Source organism: Ranitomeya variabilis, chromosome 1, assembly GCF_051348905.1.
Source record: "Ranitomeya variabilis isolate aRanVar5 chromosome 1, aRanVar5.hap1, whole genome shotgun sequence".
Lineage (NCBI taxonomy): Eukaryota > Metazoa > Chordata > Amphibia > Anura > Dendrobatidae > Ranitomeya > Ranitomeya variabilis.
Window position 1 is genome coordinate 257,878,775 of NC_135232.1, and position 17,533 is coordinate 257,896,307.

A 17,533-nucleotide genomic window follows, 5' to 3' on the forward strand; every position below is an offset into this window, starting at 1 on the left:
TGGCTGGGCAATATACCATGTGGCTGGGCAATATACTATGTGGCTGGGCAATATACTACGTGGCTGGGCAATATACTACGTGGCTGGGCAATATACTACGTCGCTGGGCAATATACTACGTGGCTGGGCAATAGCATATTCTAGAATACCCGATGTGTTAGAATCGGGCCACCATCTAGTATTACATAAGCTTGGTTTTATAAATGTGAACATAATAATATGCAAGCTAGTCTGATTAAAGTTGCTGTTAATCAATTGCACTCCACAGGTGTTAATGTAATGCCTTTTCTGGAGTGTATATAAAGTACCTGACAGCACTGTGTGTGTATACTTGCCTGAAAAAGAAGTAGACCAGCTCTGTAAGGCTAGGGTCACATTGCGTTATGTGACCGCGTTTAATGGACTACGTTACACCGCGGCATAACGCGGTGTTAACGTAGTCCGTTAACGCCGCCATAGCCTGTAATGGTGAACGCGTCGCTAGCGCCCGCCCACATTGGGCGTGCGCTAGCGATGTGCCGTCTTTTGAGTGACGGACCTCGGACGCTGCTTGCAGCGTCCGCGGCGCGCCCGAGGTCCGTTCCTCGCTAGTGCAGATCGGGGATCTGCGCTAGCGGGGACGCCGAACGCGGACCCTAGAGAAGCATTGCGTTAGCGCAATCCGCTAGCGCTATGCACTTAACGTATTGTCCTAACGCAATGTGACCCTAGCCTAAGGCTACTTTCACACATCAGGTTTTTTGCATCATGCACAATCTGGCGAATGTTGGAATAACCGGATCCGGCGCAGATTATGAAAAACTGATGCGACGGATTCATTTTTTCAACGGATCCGGCTAGCATATCTAGATTATTGGATAAAAAAATTAAAAAAAAAATTTGGAGCATGCTCTGTTTAAAAAAAACGGAATCCGGCATTTTCCGGATCCAGCACCTTCCGGCTCCCATAGGCTTCCATTCTAGCAAACAGCCGGAAGCGCTTCCGGCTTTTTCGCCGGAGACAAAAACGTTGCTATGGATGTTTCTTCCAGAAACCGGAAACGGCAGATTTGCCAGATCTGGCGAAACACGGAAGAAACGCAATGTCATCCGGTGCAATCCGGCACATACAAGTCTATGGGAAAAAAAACGGATCCGGCAGCAACATTCGCCGGATCCGTTTTTTTTAAATTTAGCCTGACAGCGAAAACCTGATGTGTGAAAGTAGCCTAACGCGTAGCATCTACTATATAATTGTCTAAGGGTCACTTCCGTCTGTCCTTCTGTCTGTCGCGGATATTAATTGGTCGCGGCCTCTGTCTGTCATGGAAATCCAAGTCGCTGATTGGTCGCGGCAAAACGGCCACGACCAATCAGCGACGGGCACAGTCCGGCGGCAAAATAGCAGCTCCTTACTCCCCGCATTCAGTGCCCGCTCCATACTCCCCTCCAGTCAGCGCTCACACAGAGTTAATGGCAGGGTTAACGGACCGCGTTATGCCGCGGTGCAACGCATTCCGTTACCGCTGCTATTAACCCTGTGTGACCAACTTTTTACTATTGATGCTGCCTATGCGGCATCAATAGTAAAAAGATCTAATGTTAAAAATAATTTAAAAAAAATAAAAAATAGTTATATACTCACCATCCGTTGGCCCCTCGCATCCAGAACCGGCCTTTCCCGCTCATCGCGACGCTCTGGTGACCGCTCCATGCATTGCGGTCTCGCGAGATGATGACGTAACGGTCTCGTGAGACCGCTACGTCATCATCTCGCGAGACCGCAATGCATTCTTGGGACCGGAGCGCGCGAGGAGCGTCGGTAACCGCTTCGCCTGCATCCGGGGGCCAACGGAAGGTGAGTATATAACTATTTTTTATTTTAATTCTTTTTTTAACAGGGATATGATGCCCACATTGCTATATACTGCGTGGGCTGTGCAATATACTACGTGGGCTGTGCAATATACTACGTGGGCTGTGCAATATACTACGTGGGCTGGGCAATATATTACGTGGGCTGGGCAATAGACTACGTGGCTGTGCAATATACTACGTGGGCTGTGCAATATACTACGTGGGCTGTGCAATGTACTACGTGGGCTGTGCAATATACTGCGTGGGCTGTGCAATATACGTGGGCTGTGCAATATACTACGTGGGCTGTGCAATATACTACGTAAGCTGTGCAGTGTACTATGTGGGCTGTGCAATATACTGCGTGGGCTGCTATATACTACGTGGGCTGTGCAATATACTACGTGGCCTGTGTTATACATTACGTGGGCTGTGTTATACACTATGTGGCCTGTGTTATACATTACGTGGGCTGTGTTATACACTACGTGGGCTGTGTTATACACTACGTGGGCTGTGTTATACACTACGTGGGCTGTGTTATACACTACGTGGGCTGTGTTATATACTGCATGCGTGGGCTGTTATATACTACGTGAGCTGTGTTATATGCTACGTGGGCTGTGTTATATACTACTTGGCTGTGCTATATACTCTGTGGGCTGTGCAATGTACTAAGTGGGCTGTGCAATGTACTACGTGGGCTGTGCAATATACTACGTGGCCTGTGTTATACACTACGTGGCCTGTGTTATACACTACGTGGCCTGTGTTATACAGTACGTGGCCTGTGTTATACACTACGTGGCCTGTGTTATACACTACGTGGGCTATGTTATACACTGCGTGGGCTGTTGTGAACTCTATTTTTGGGCTCCCTCTAGTGGTCACAAGCGGTACTGTGTAGTGTTATCTTTCCGCAGGTTGCAGCATCAGCTGGTTCGTTATCCTTGGTTGGTTTCCTATTTTAGCTCACCTGGATACTCAGTTCCTTGCCTGCTATCAATGTATTCAGTGCTCTTCAGATTCCTTGTGTCTACCTTGCTCCCAGTCTCTCCAAGACAAGCTAAGTTTTTGTTTGATCATTTTTTGATTATCAGTGTTCATTATGTTTTTAGTCCAGCTCGCTAAAATGTGATTCCCTCGCTTGCTGGTTGCTCTAGGGGACTGAGTTTCTCCCCCCACACCGTGAGTTGGTGTGGGGGTTCTTGAAATCTCAGTGTGGATATTTTGTAAGGGTTTTTTACTGACCGCATAGATTGCCTTTTCTATTTTCTGCTATCTAGTATTAGTGGGCCTCATTTGCTGAATCTGCTTTCACCCCTGTGTATGTGCCTTCCTCTTACCTCACCGTTATTATCTGTTGGGGGCTTCTATATCTTTGGGGATTATTTCTCTGGAGGCAAGAGAGGTCTTTCTTTCTCTCTAGGGGTAGTTAGTTCCTCAGGCTGGATCGAGACGTCTAGGATTTTTAGGCACGTTCACCGGCTACTTCTAGTGTGTTTGGATAGGTTCAGATTTGCGGTCAGTCCAGTTTGCCACCTCCCTAGAGCTTGTCCTACGTTTGTTACTTAGCTGGAGTAATTTGTGATCCTCAACCACTAAGGATCATAACAGTATAGCAGGCCGAAAAGTGTTTAATGCATCGCAGAAGTGGGATAAAAAGAAGACATTTTTTTTTTTTTTCCTCCCACTTTTCCTTTGCTGCAGTCTGTTTAGCTTCTTTCATCCCCTTGAACTCTGGGTGGTTTTGAGCTCAGCTGCAGACATGAATGTTCAGACTCTGACTTCTAGTTTGGATCATCTTACTGCACGGGTGCAAAGTATTCAGGATTTTGTTAATCGTAGCCCTATGTCAGAACCAAAGATACCCATTCCTGAGTTGTTTTCTGGAGACAGATCTAGGTTTCAAAATTTTGAGAATAATTGTAGGTTGTTTCTATCTCTGAGACCTCATTCCTCTGGTGATTCCGCTCAGCAAGTTAGAATTGTTATCTCCTTGTTGCGTGGCGACCCTCAAGATTAAGCTTTCTCTCTGGTGCCAGGAGATCCTGCTTTGCTTAATGTAGATGCATTTTTTCTGGCTCTTGGACTGCTTTATGAGGAGCCTAATCTTGAGAATCAGGCAGAAAAAGCTTTGCTGGCTATCTCTCAAGGTCAGGATGAAGCAGAGGTGTATTGTCAAAAATTTCGGAAATGGTCGGTGCTTACTCAATGGAATGAGTGTGCCCTGGCTGCAAATTTCAGAGAAGGTCTTTCTGAGGCCGTTAAGAATGTTATGGTGGGGTTTCCCACCCCTACAAGTCTGAGTGATTCTATGGCTTTAGCCATTCAGGTTGATCGGCGTTTGCGGGAGCGCAAATCTGCTCATCCATTGGCGGTATTTTCTGGACAGAGACCTGAGTCTATGCAATGTGACCGAACTCTGACCAGAATTGAGTGACAAAGTCATAGACGTCAAAATGGGTTGTGCTTTTACTGTGGTGATTCTACTCATGTTATCTCAGCATGCTCTAAACGCTTAAAAAAAATCGCTAAACCTGTCACCATTGGTACTATACAGCCTAAATTTATTTTGTCTGTTACTTTGATTTGTTCTTTGTCGTCCTACCCGGTTATGGCTTTTGTGGATTCGGGTGCTGCCCTGAATCTGATGGATTTGTCGTTTGCCAGGCGCTGTGGTTTTGTCCTGGAGCCTTTGGAATTTCCTATTCCTCTGAGGGGAATTGATGCTACGCCATTGGCTGAGAATAAGCCTCAGTATTGGACGCAAATGACCATGTGCATGACTCCCGTACATCAGGAGGTGATTCGCTTTCTCGTTCTGCATAATTTGCATGATGTTGTCGTTTTGGGTCTGCCATGGCTGCAAGCTCATAATCCAGTTTTAGATTGGAAAGCTATGTCTGTGTCAGGTTGGGGTTGTCAGGGAATTCATGGCGATACTCCGTTGGTGTCTATTGCTTCTTCCACTCCTTCTGAGGTCCCTGAGTTTTTGTCTGACTACCAGGATGTATTTGATGAGCCCAGGTCCAGTGCCCTGCCCCCTCATAGGGATTGTGACTGTGCTATAAATTTAATTCCTGGTAGTAAATTCCCTAAGGGACGACTTTTTAATTTGTCTATACCAGAGCATGCCGCGATGCGGAGTTATATAAAGGAGTCTTTGGAGAAGGGACATATTCGCCCATCCTCTTCCCCTCTTGGTGCAGGATTTTTTTTTTGTGGCCAAGAAGGACGGTTCTTTGAGACCTTGTATAGATTATCGTCTTCTGACTAAAATTACAGTCAAATTTCAGTATCCTTTGCCACTATTGTCTGACTTGTTTGCTCGGATTAAGGGTGCCAGTTGGTTCACCAAGATAGATCTCCGTGGTGCGTATAACCTTGTGCGCATTAAGCAGGGAGATGAATGGAAAACAGCATTTAATACGCCCGAAGGCCATTTTGAGTACTTAGTGATGCCTTTTGGACTCTCTAATGCTCCTTCTGTGTTTCAGTCCTTCATGCATGACATCTTCCGAGAATATCTGGATAAATTTATGATTGTTTATTTGGATGACATTTTGGTCTTTTCTGATGATTGGGAGTCCCATGTGAAGCAGGTCAGGATGGTGTTTCAGGTCCTGCGTGCTACTGCTTTATTTGTGAAGGGCTCAAAATGCCTCTTCGGAGTACAGAAGGTCTCCTTTTTGGGTTTTATTTTTTCTCCTTCTACTGTGGAGATGGACCCAGTCAAGGTCCAGGCTATTCATGACTGGACTCAGCCCACGTCTGTTAAGAGTCTTCAGAAGTTCTTGGGTTTTGCTAATTTTTACCGTCGTTTCATCGCTAATTTTTCTAGCGTGGTTAAACCTTTGACGGATTTGACCAAGAAGGGTTCTGATGTGACTAATTGGTCTCCTGCGGCCGTGGAGGCCTTTCGGGAGCTGAAGCACCGGTTTTCTTCAGCTCCAGTCTTATGTCAGCCAGATGTCTCTCTTCCCTTCCAGGTCGAGGTTGATGCTTCTGAGATTGGAGCAGGGGCTGTCTTGTCGCAGAGAAGCTCTGATGGCTCTGTGATGAAGCCATGTGCTTTCTTTTCAAGAAAGTTTTCGCCTGCCGAGCGGAATTATGATGTTGGTAATCGGGAGTTGTTGGCTATGAAGTGGGCATTTGAGGAGTGGCGACATTGGCTCGAAGGAGCTAAACATCGTGTGGTGGTCTTGACTGATCACAAAAATCTGATTTACCTTGAATCTGCCAAGCGCCTGAATCCTAGACAGGCTCGTTGGTCGTTGTTTTTCTCCCGTTTCAACTTCGTGGTCTCATACCTGCCTGGTCCGAAGAACATGAAAGCTGATGCACTTTCTAGGAGTTTTGTGCCTGACTCTCCGGGAGTTTCTAAGCCGGCTGGTATTCTCAGAGAGGGAGTGATTTTGTCTGCCATTTCCCCAGATTTGCGACGAGTGCTGCAGAAATTTCAGGCGGATAGACCTGACCGTTGTCCACCAGAGAGACTGTTTGTCCCGGATAGATGGACCAGCAGAGTTATTTCCGAGGTTCATTCTTCGGTGTTGGCGGGTCATCCTGGGATTTTTGGTACCTGAGATTTGGTGGCTAGGTCCTTCTGGTGGCCTTCCTTGTCGCGGGATGTGCGTTCCTTTGTGCAGTCTTGTGGGATTTGTGCTCGGGCTAAGCCTTGCTGTTCTCGTGCCAGCGGTTTGCTTTTGCCTTTGCCTGTTCCGAAAAGGCCTTGGACGCACATTTCCATGGATTTTATTTCGGATCTTCCAGTATCTCAGAAAATGTCTGTCATCTGGGTGTTGTGTGATCATTTTTCCAAGATGGTCCATTTGGTGCCCTTGCCTAAGTTGCCTTCTTCCTCCGATTTGGTTCCTCTATTTTTTCAGAATGTGGTTCGCTTGCACGGCATTCCTGAAAATATTGTGTCTGGGGGGGCGTGGCTATGGAGTGAGTGAGGAGAGACGTGTTTTGGGAGAGCTCCTCAATATCCTGATATCATTTAATCCGTTGGACCCCTAAATCGGCACATACCTCACCGTTACCGAGACTCCTGGAAGCACTGAGGCTGCTGGCCCCTGGTGAGGACTGAAGTGACGGCTGGGGAACGCTGGTGAGGAAGAGAGACCGGCGGCGTGGTGAGCCCTGCATGTGGCGGCGGCCATCTTCCCGGCAGGAGATCCTGTGACACAGGGCACGGCGCTGCGGAGTAGCGGCAGCTGAAGATCCTCCTCGGCCTTCAGAGGGCGGCGGACACCTGCGGGTGGGAGCTGCAGGACCCCCGACCCGACGAGTAAGAAGAGGAAGCTATAAAGGTGACGGGGGAGGCTGTGTGCGGCGGCCATTGCTGAGGCGCATGCCCCTGTAGCTGAGGAGGCAGCGCAACTTCTCATTACAGCAGCGCGGCTGAGCAGCTCGTATTTGCCTCACATGGACGCAGGGACAGCGTGGTGTGAGCTCTGAGCATAGAGCCCCACGTTCTCCCCATAAATAGTATTCCAGCCGGCTGCACCTTTAATTTGCAGACCCCCCCAGCCCCTCCTAAACCGTTCTCTGCCATTATTTGGAACTTTCCCTATTGAAGGGACTGCCGTTCTCTTACAGCATACATCTCCTGATAATACATCAGTGCTCCTCCTGGTCATAGAGGTTCACAGCAGCACTGCATACTATATACAATAACTCTGGTGTGGCTTCTGGACATTGTTGTGATTCTGTTCTGGACTGTCCTGCTACGCCACCTACTGGTCAATCATGCAGCGCACAAAGAGTACATCTGTAGCTGACAAGCTTAAGGAGTTTGCTAGGAGTGATGCCCATGATAATACAAGATCTCTTAGAAATAGCTCATCACAAGCCCAGCGGGGGAAAAACCGTCCCTCTGATAGTACTGATGAGATTGAACAAGATGAACTGACACTTGCGCAGGCATCTGCACAATTAATGCAGGCTATATCCCTGACTAGAACGTCCCTTTCTGGACAGATAGAGGATGTGCACACTGAGGTGGGACGTCTAAGACAAGACATGCAAGCTATGAAGGGACGTATGACGGAAGTGGAAACGAGGGTATCTCAGGTGGAAGACACCATTAAACCTATGGAGACAAAATTGGCAAAAGTTGCTGGTTCCACAAATGCCTGGAAGCAAAAGGCTGATGATTTAGAAAACAGAATGCGCCGCAACAACATCCGCATCATAGGTCTACCGGAACGCGCAGAAGGCCAACAACCTGAAAAATTCTTGGAGGACTGGCTTAAGTCCTCGCTGGGAGACATGTTTTCCCCAATGTTCTCAGTGGAAAGAGCTCATAGAGTGCCCACCAAACCTCATCCTCCTGGAGCTCCACCCAGGCCTTTTCTGGCACGCATCCTCAATTGCAAAGATAGAGATGCTATCCTGCGGTTGGCACGACAAAAGAGTCCCATCAAGCTCGACGGTGTTACAATCTCAATATTTCCAGACTTCTCCGCTGAGCTCCAGAAACAGCGGGCAAGATTCGTAGATGTCAAGAGGCAACTTAGGGATAAGAACATTATTTACTCCATGATATACCCGGCGCGTTTGCGGGTTGTCAGCAATGGCTCCTCCTTGTTCTTCACTGACCCGTCAGAGGCGGCGGACTGGCTACGTTCTCGTGGGAAGTCTAATGGAGCAGATCCCTGATAGATTTTAAGCTGATTTACAACTCTTCAACTGTTGAATTGGAGCTCTCCCAATGAGCGTTTAGTACACCAATAATACCGGACGCTGGAATCAGCGGGGGTATCCCCAGGTTTACTTAAGGATGGGAGCGCTGAGTTAAGCTCCTGGATTATGCAGTTTTTGTTAAGTTGTGTTTTTTTTCTCTCTCTTTTTTTCTTGTTAAATTTAACTAGCCTCAGTAGGTATCTAGGTAAAAGCCGCCTTCGATACTGCTATAACCTTCTATGCGTGGTATGTGGACTTTTATTATTGTTGTCGATGCATATTATGTTTTTTAATGAGTGAATATGGGGTCTGAACTAATATGCATGACATGGAACATACGGGGAATTAAATCACCCCGAAAGAAAATTAAGGTGTTTTCTCAGATAAGACGGTACCATCCCCATATTGTGGGCCTGGTGGAGACACATTTGACCAGAGACACGGCCAAATACGTGCAGAAGCCCTGGGTACAATGGCATGCTCACGCATTTCACACTAGCTATTCGAGAGGGGTGTCATTGTTAGTACATAAAGATGTCAGGTGGGAGGCTCAGACGACTCGACGGGACTTGGAGGGACGTTTTGTTTTTGTCCATGCATTAATTGATTCCCGCGAATATGTTATATTGTGTATTTACAACCCTCCTCCGGCCAGTACCTCTGTGCTTAAGATGGCAATGAGCTTTGTGTTAAATTACCCAGACGCACATGTTATCTGTATGGGTGACTTCAATCTAATTATGGATAGTGATCTTGATAGAATGAGATTGGGGGATGGATCTCCTGGGGGTCCCCTGCCCTTCCCCCCTTCTTCGACCCCGACTCAGCTGGCACTGTTCATAGAAAATAGCGGCTGGGTGGATTTATGGAGGGTACGTCATCAGGAGGAGAGGGGATATACCTGTCACTCATCCACTAAGCGCTCTCTCTCACGTATAGACTATATCTTTGGATCCAGCAACTTAGTACAGTGGGTGGATAATGTGGAACATGGTAATAGGGGAATCTCGGATCACAGTCCAATTATACTTAAACTTGTGTTTGGAAAGGTGAATAATGGTAGAATATGGAAGTTAAATCCCTTCTGGCTCAAACTATTAGATTCGGGTGATAGGACGGTTGATCAGTTGAACTGCTATATCCAATCCCATTCAGACCTTCAAAATGTTAATTTATTTTGGGATACACTTAAGGCATATTTAAGAGGCTGTCTATCGTCTACAATTTCTTATATCAAAAAGAAAACGTCAAAGGAGGACGATGAGGTTGAACAACAACTGAGAAAGGCTGAGGCCGCATATACGGCCGATCAGACTAATAATAATAGGATTGAGTGGCTGACTCTACAAAGACTATATACCCAACACTTAGATACCAAATCTAAGCGCAAACTCTTTTTCACACGACAATCGTATTTTGAAATGGGGAATCAGGCGGGAAAATTCTTGGCCTATCTAGTGCGTCAACATAACACATCCAATATGATAATACAAATTCGCTCACCTGATGATTCATTAAATTCCACTACTGAGGGGATTCTTCAATGTTTCTATAATTACTATAAAGGACTGTATGAATCTAAGAGTAGTTTTAACATCTCTGATTGTCTAAGTTATTTATCTGATATAACATTCCCCACGTTGAGTCCCACCCAGCAGGCCTTTATGGACGCTGAGTTTACTCTGGAGGAAGTAGAGAAAGCTATAACGGATATGGCTTCTGGGAAGGCCCCTGGACCGGATGGCTTCCCTATAGAGCTGTATAGGAGATACCGGGAAATACTGGCTCCGCTGTTACTGAAGGTATTTAGAGGGATTTGGGAGGGTGGATGTCTACCTGATACTTTTTACGAGGCACATATCATTGTGCTCAAGAAGGAGGGGAAAGATCCTTTGGAGTGTGGTTCCTATCGTCCCATATCGCTGGTAAATGTGGATTATAAGATTTTTACTAAGATACTGGCGACCAGACTGAACTCCATCATATTAGATATTATACACCCAGACCAAACAGGCTTTATGCCTGGTAAGAGTACATCTATAAACATTAGACGAGTTCAATCAGTGATCCAATATAGCTCTTTATTACCAGATAACAGTTGGGCGCTGGCGTCACTGGACGCGGCTAAGGCGTTCGACTCTCTCGAGTGGCCCTTTTTGTCTGCTTGTCTGCAGAGGTATGGCTTTGGGGAAAAATTTCTACATTGGATTAGCGTGTTATATGTGAAACCCAAGGCCCGCATAATTGTAAATGGCTCCATGTCTGAGTCAATTCCACTGCATAGGGGAACCCGTCAGGGGTGTCCCCTATCCCCAGCCTTGTTTGCTCTAGCAATAGAGGCATTAGCTATTCGTCTACGTTCTGCTCCCGATATTGATGGTATTAAAATAGCGGACCGTACCGATATCATCGGTCTATATGCTGATGACATGATAGTATTCATGGATGAGGTAGAAAAAACATTGCCAAAGGTAATAGATACCATAGACAAATTTAGTGGGTTTTCAGGCCTATATATTAATTGGGATAAGTCTACCCTACTGCCTCTGTCCCAGTCCCCAATACCTGATCTTGATGCTCTTTCCCCGTTACCTGTAGTGTCTGAATTTAAATATTTGGGTATCTATATGTCCCGGTGTAGTGAATTAGATTTACAACTCAATGTCCTTCCCCTGCTAGAATATGCCAAATCGAAATTCACGTCCTGGGGTAAACTTCCACTGTCTGTAACAGGCCGTATCAATCTCATAAAAATGATCTTGCTCCCTAAGTTCAACTATTGTCTTCAACATAGCGCAGTTACCGTGCCAAAGTTCTTTTTCACTAACTTAAATTCTTATGTTACTTCATTCGTGTGGGGGAAAAGTAGACCCAAACTTAAATTGACAACTTTACAAAGGCCTAAGCAGGGGGGAGGAGCGGCATTACCAGATTTTTTTTTATACTACTTAGCAGGGCAGATCAAGGCACTCTGTAAGTGGATGCCTCATAATTATCTCCCTAATTCTGAAAGTCACCTGGTTAGTTCTGCCGGTACTAATTGTCCACTGGGCCTTCTAGAATCAGGGAAAGTAAATGCCCCCCGATTGTTGCCCATGATAAGATTGGCGCGATCCACTTGGAAGAAAACTAAAAAGGTCATTGGATTTGGGGACATTGTGGCTGAGATGCCTTTATGGGGTAATGATTACTTCCCTGTGCTGGTGGGTCACCCGTCTGCGGGCTTTTGGGTTTCCCACGGGGTCCTGTTGATAGGTGATTTATATGATCAGGGGGTCTTTAGATCTTTTGAACAGCTACAGGTTAAATATGATCTTCCAAGATCTCAATTTTTTCGATACCTACAACTCAGATCTGCCATCCAGTCATTTGTCAGGAATGTAGGAACAAACCGTAACATCTCGTCTTTGCCCCTGATAGGTATTCTTAAGTCACAGGGACCTCAGGGCCTTGTTTCCTCTTTGTACACATATTTGCTATCGGTGGGAGCGAATTCTGTTATGGACTCGGTGAGGAGCAAGTGGGAAGGGCTCATCACTAATATGCAAAGCGAGGAATGGGAGGATATTTTAGACTCCCCCCTCAAAGTCTCTCCGTCAGTTAATAACAGGATGACCCAGCTGTATATAATCCATCAGTCGTATCTGACCCCACTGAGACTCTTTCGGATGGGTCGATACTCGACATCAGACTGTTTGCGTTGCCATTCACCAGACGCTGACTTTCTACATCTGATATGGCAGTGTCCCATTGTTTTTCAATATTGGGGGGAGGTGACGTCGCTATTAACCTCTGTACTGTCAATCCCGGTTCCTGTGGAGCCTTTGGTCTGCCTGTTTGGAGTATGGGACGAGGAAGCTTGGGACCATTATACGGGGATCTTTCTACGTGAAACTCTGTTTCTGGCACGGAAATTGTTGGCTCTGCGGTGGATGGGGAGTTCACCCCCCTCCATTAGATCCTGGATCGAGTTGGTGAATACAGTTGTCACATATGAGCGCACTCTATATCAAAACAGGGGTTGCCCGGGCAAGTTCAATAAAATTTGGGATAGATGGAACGCCTCTCATCTCACCTTATGACGGGACTAATAGACAAGGACATGGTTTGTTTGACTCTTATTCTACAAGCACTACGCAGCGGAGGGAGGGAAATATTGTTTACTATCGTTAAATGGTGGCTTAATAGTTTTGGAGGCTTGGTTTGGTTGTAGTTTAAGAGTTTTATGTTTATGATTTTGTGTTTGATTGTTTTATAATTGTACACATAAGTTTCTCCTCTGTGAAATAATTGGCATATGTATGTGCTGTCCTTATTATCCTTTGTAAATGTAACCATGCAGACTAATGACAAGGACAAATATGTATGCTATACTTTATTTGTGTTTGAAAATAAACGAATTTAAAAAAAAAAAAAATATTGTGTCTGATAGAGGATCCCAGTTTGTGTCCAGGTTTTGGCGGACTTTTTGTGCTAAGATGGGCATTGATTTGTCTTTTTCGTCGGCCTTCCATCCTCAGACTAATGGCCAAACCGAGCGAACTAATCAGACGTTGGAAACTTATTTGAGATGTTTTGTTTCTGCTGATCAGGATGATTGGGTGACTTTTTTGCCATTGGCCGAGTTTGCCCTTAATAATCGGGCTAGTTCTGCTACTTTGGTTTCACCTTTTTTCTGCAATTCTGGTTTCCATCCTCGTTTTTCCTCGGGTCAGGTTGAGTCTTCTGACTGTCCTGGGGTGGATTCTGTGGTGAATAGGTTGCAGCAGATTTGGAACCATGTGGTGGACAATTTGAGGTTGTCACAGGAGAAGGCTCAGCGCTTTGCCAACCGCCGCCGCGGTGTGGGTCCCCGACTTCGTGTTGGGGATTTGGTGTGGCTGTCTTCTCGGTATGTTCCTATGAAGGTCTCCTCTCCTAAATTCAAGCCTCGCTTCATCGGTCCTTATAAGATCTTGGAAATCCTTAACCCGGTGTCTTTTCGTTTGGATCTCCCAGCATCGTTTGCCATTCATAATGTGTTCCATAGGTCTTTGTTGCGGAGGTATGTGGTACCTGTGGTTCCTTCTGTTGAGCCTCCTGCTCCGGTGCTGGTCGAGGGCGAATTGGAGTACGTGGTGGAGAAGATTTTGGATTCTCGTATCTCTAGACGGAGGCTTCAGTATTTGGTTAAGTGGAAGGGCTATGGTCAGGAGGATAATTCCTGGGTTGTCGCCTCTGATGTTCATGCGGCCGATTTGGTTCGTGCCTTCCACGCGGCTCATCCTGATCGCCCTGGGGGTCTTGATGAGGGTTCGGTGACCCCTCCTCAAGGGGGGGGTACTGTTGTGAACTCTATTTTTGGGCTCCCTCTAGTGGTCACAAGCGGTACTGTGTAGTGTTGTCTTTCTGCAGGTTGCAGCATCAGCTGGTTCGTTATCCTTGGTTGGTTTCCTATTTTAGCTCACCTGGATACTCAGTTCCTTGCCTGCTATCAATGTATTCAGTGCTCTTCAGATTCCTTGTGTCTACCTTGCTCCCAGTCTCTCCAAGACAAGCTAAGTTTTTGTTTGATCATTTTTTGATTATCAGTGTTCATTATGTTTTTAGTCCAGCTCGCTAAAATGTGATTCCCTCGCTTGCTGGTTGCTCTAGGGGACTGAGTTTCTCCCCCCACACCGTAAGTTGGTGTGGGGGTTCTTGAAATCTCAGTGTGGATATTTTGTAAGGGTTTTTTACTGACCGCATAGATTCCCTTTTCTATTTTCTGCTATCTAGTATTAGTGGGCCTCATTTGCTGAATCTGCTTTCACCCCTGTGTATGTGCCTTCCTCTTACCTCACCGTTATTATCTGTTGGGGGCTTCTATATCTTTGGGGATTATTTCTCTGGAGGCAAGAGAGGTCTTTCTTTCTCTCTAGGGGTAGTTAGTTCCTCAGGCTGGCTCGAGACGTCTAGGATTTTTAGGCACGTTCACCGGCTACTTCTAGAGTGTTTGGATAGGTTCAGATTTGCGGTCAGTCCAGTTTGCCACCTCTCTAGAGCTTGTCCTACGTTTGTTACCTAGCTGGAGTAATTTGTGATCCTCAACCACTAAGGATCATAACAGTGGGCTGTGTTATACACTACGTGGGCTGTTATATACTACGTGAGCTGTGTTAAATGCTATGTGGGCTGTTATACACTCCGTGGGCTGTGCTATATACTATGTGGCTGTGCTATATACTACGTGGCTGTGCTATATACTACGTGGCTGTGCTATATACTACGTGGGCTGTTATATACTACATTTGCCGGCCGTGAACAATCAGCGACAGGCACAGTCCGGCTGCGAATTGGCGCGGGATTTGAACCATGCTTCGCTAATTGGTTGCGGCCGGCCGAATCCTGTGTATTCAATGTATTATTCTAAAATCTTCATAAATAAACTACATTCATATTCTAGAATACTCGATGCGTTAGAATCGGACTACCATATAGCTCGTTAATAAAAGACTTCTTTTATGATAACCCTCCAGTGGTATTCTATTTTTTTACACATTTGGCACCGCTAACTACAGCCACCAATGTTTTTTCCCTGAAAGTGTCACGAATAAACAATCTCAGAATCACTGGGATCTGTTGAAGCATTCCAGAGAGATCAACTCATAAAGTGACACTAGTCAGAATTGTAAAATTTGACCCAGTCAAGGTGAAAACAGGCTCGATGCCCCCCCCCAAAAAAAAATCTGTGTAGGAAACCCTTTTAAATCAGCATGTGATTTACATTTTAATGCATTTTTTGGTCCGATCATTTTAAAAGATATCCTTGCTTTTCTACATCCCTGTTGAAATGCTACTATCATGGATATAAATATGTGTAACCATGAGCCACCAAATACACTTGTAGTTGAGGGAAAGTAACCCTCCCTGGACACCCCGAACGGGTCCAACGCAAAGGATAACTCCAATAAGATATAAACCACGAAAAAAGGAGTAAGTAAATCCAGATCATCATATTAAAACCAAAACAAACTTTTATTAAATAAATATACACAATAACAAATGTTAAAATTCAATCAATATTATCATATTCAATATACAATAACGCAGTAAAGCAGAGGTATCAAAAAGAGGGGAGACTCGATGGTAGCCAGCTCAAATGTACACTACATGGTACATCCCAGCCATGAGTAATAGCACAGCAGTAAGAAGGTGGTATAGACTGGGACACTATCACAGACAATGTGAAATACACAGTAACCGGTGCCCCTATAGAGCACCAGGTCCACAGCCCACCATTACAACGTAATGATAGTCACAATTGCATGCTTACCCATGGTCAATTCAAAGGGTTCCCTGTTGACAAAGCTACATCGCGAAACGCGCGTCCGGGGCCGCCGGGTGAAGTGCAGACTACTCCCCTTTGAATTGACCATGGGTAAGCATGCAATTGTGCCAGACTGTGACAATATCCTACCTGATGGACCTAATCAGACTAATGATAAGGACGAGTCAAAGAATCCAGTAGATGGGATATGCAAACAAACTTTCAATTAATTTTTGCCCCACTGAAGTCTAAGTAGGCACTGCAGAAACCCATTTTCCCCTCAGAAGCAGTCACACTATCAACGGCCAGAGCTTAGTGTTTTACTTTTTTTTTTCTCCCAGAACAGTCTTACTTTAGCAGTCTAATGAGTACCATCAGACTTTCATCAGTTCCATTGAAGTTAATGGGGCTACAAATCCAACCACAACCTATAGACAGATGTGATATTGTTTTGAAGATATTAGCCATGATTTTCTAATTACGTGCAGTCCCTTTAAAGCTATAAAGCCAACAACAATTATACTAAGTTGAAACCTCTCATGAGATTTATGCATGAATATCAAACAGGGTCCCCCAGCACTCAGAGCTAAATTTTATTTATTTTGCAAAGTTATATACCATATTTTTCGGACTATAAGACGCACTGGACAATAAGACACCTAGCTTGAAGCAAAAAAAATGGTCAATTCTGTACTGTAATATCCCCTCCTGGTATATATGGTCCCCTCATCCCCATTCTGATACACATGGCCCCTCATCCCTATCCTGGTATGCATGGCCCCCTCATCCCTATCCTGGTATGCATGGCCCCATCCTTATCCTGGTATGATTGGCACCATCCCGGTCCTGGTATGCACGACCCCATCCCAGTCCTGGTATGATTGGCCCCATCACGGTCCTGGTATGATTGGTCCCATCCATTTTCTTTTATAATTAGTCCCATCCTTTTATAATTGGTCCCATCCTGTTCCTGGTACGCATGGCCCCATCCTGTTCCTGGTATAGTTGGCCCCATCCTGTTAATGGTATGATTGGACCCATCCTGTTAATGATATGACTGGCCCCATCCCGTTCCTGGTATCCATGGCCCCATCCTTTTTCTTTTATAATTGGCCCCATCCCGTTCCTGGTATCCATGGTCCCATCAGGAAAGAATAAAAAAAATAACATTCCACTCACCTACATGGCGCTCCCTTGCAGCGACCTGCTCCGATGCCAGCAGCTGCTTAATGCTTGTAAGCAGCGCATGGCAGGGACATCATGCGCTGCTCACAAGCAAAGCACAGCTGCCGGAATACTCACTGGGACACTGCGCGATACTGAAGAGGAATTGATATTCACCGCTCTCTGCGATGAACGGTCCCGGTGAGTATTCCGGCAGCTGTGTTCTGCTTGTGAGCAGCACATGACGCCCCTGCCATGTACTGCTTACAAGCATTAAGCAGCTGCTGGCACCGGAGCAGGACGCTGCGAGGGAGAACCATGTAGGGGAGTGTACAGTTAGTTTTTTTTTATCTTTCCTGATGGGGCCATGGATACCAGGAACGGTATGGGGCCAATTATAAAAGAAAAAGGATGGGACTAAATATCAGGAACGGGATGGGGCCAATCATACCAGGATGCCAGAAAAATGAATATGCATTGCATTCCACGCCCATGGGTGCTGAATGCAGTACATATTCATTTCTCTTTAGCAGCGGGCACAGGAGTTAACCG

At 45.8% G+C, this 17,533-nt stretch overlaps 1 protein-coding gene across 2 annotated transcripts in view; it reads right to left on the reverse strand.

Moving 5' to 3' along the window:
• The window catches only part of TANGO2 (transport and golgi organization 2 homolog), a 366,375-nt gene that overhangs the window by 153,495 nt on the left and 195,347 nt on the right, over nucleotides 1–17,533 (reverse strand). The window lies entirely within an intron of this gene.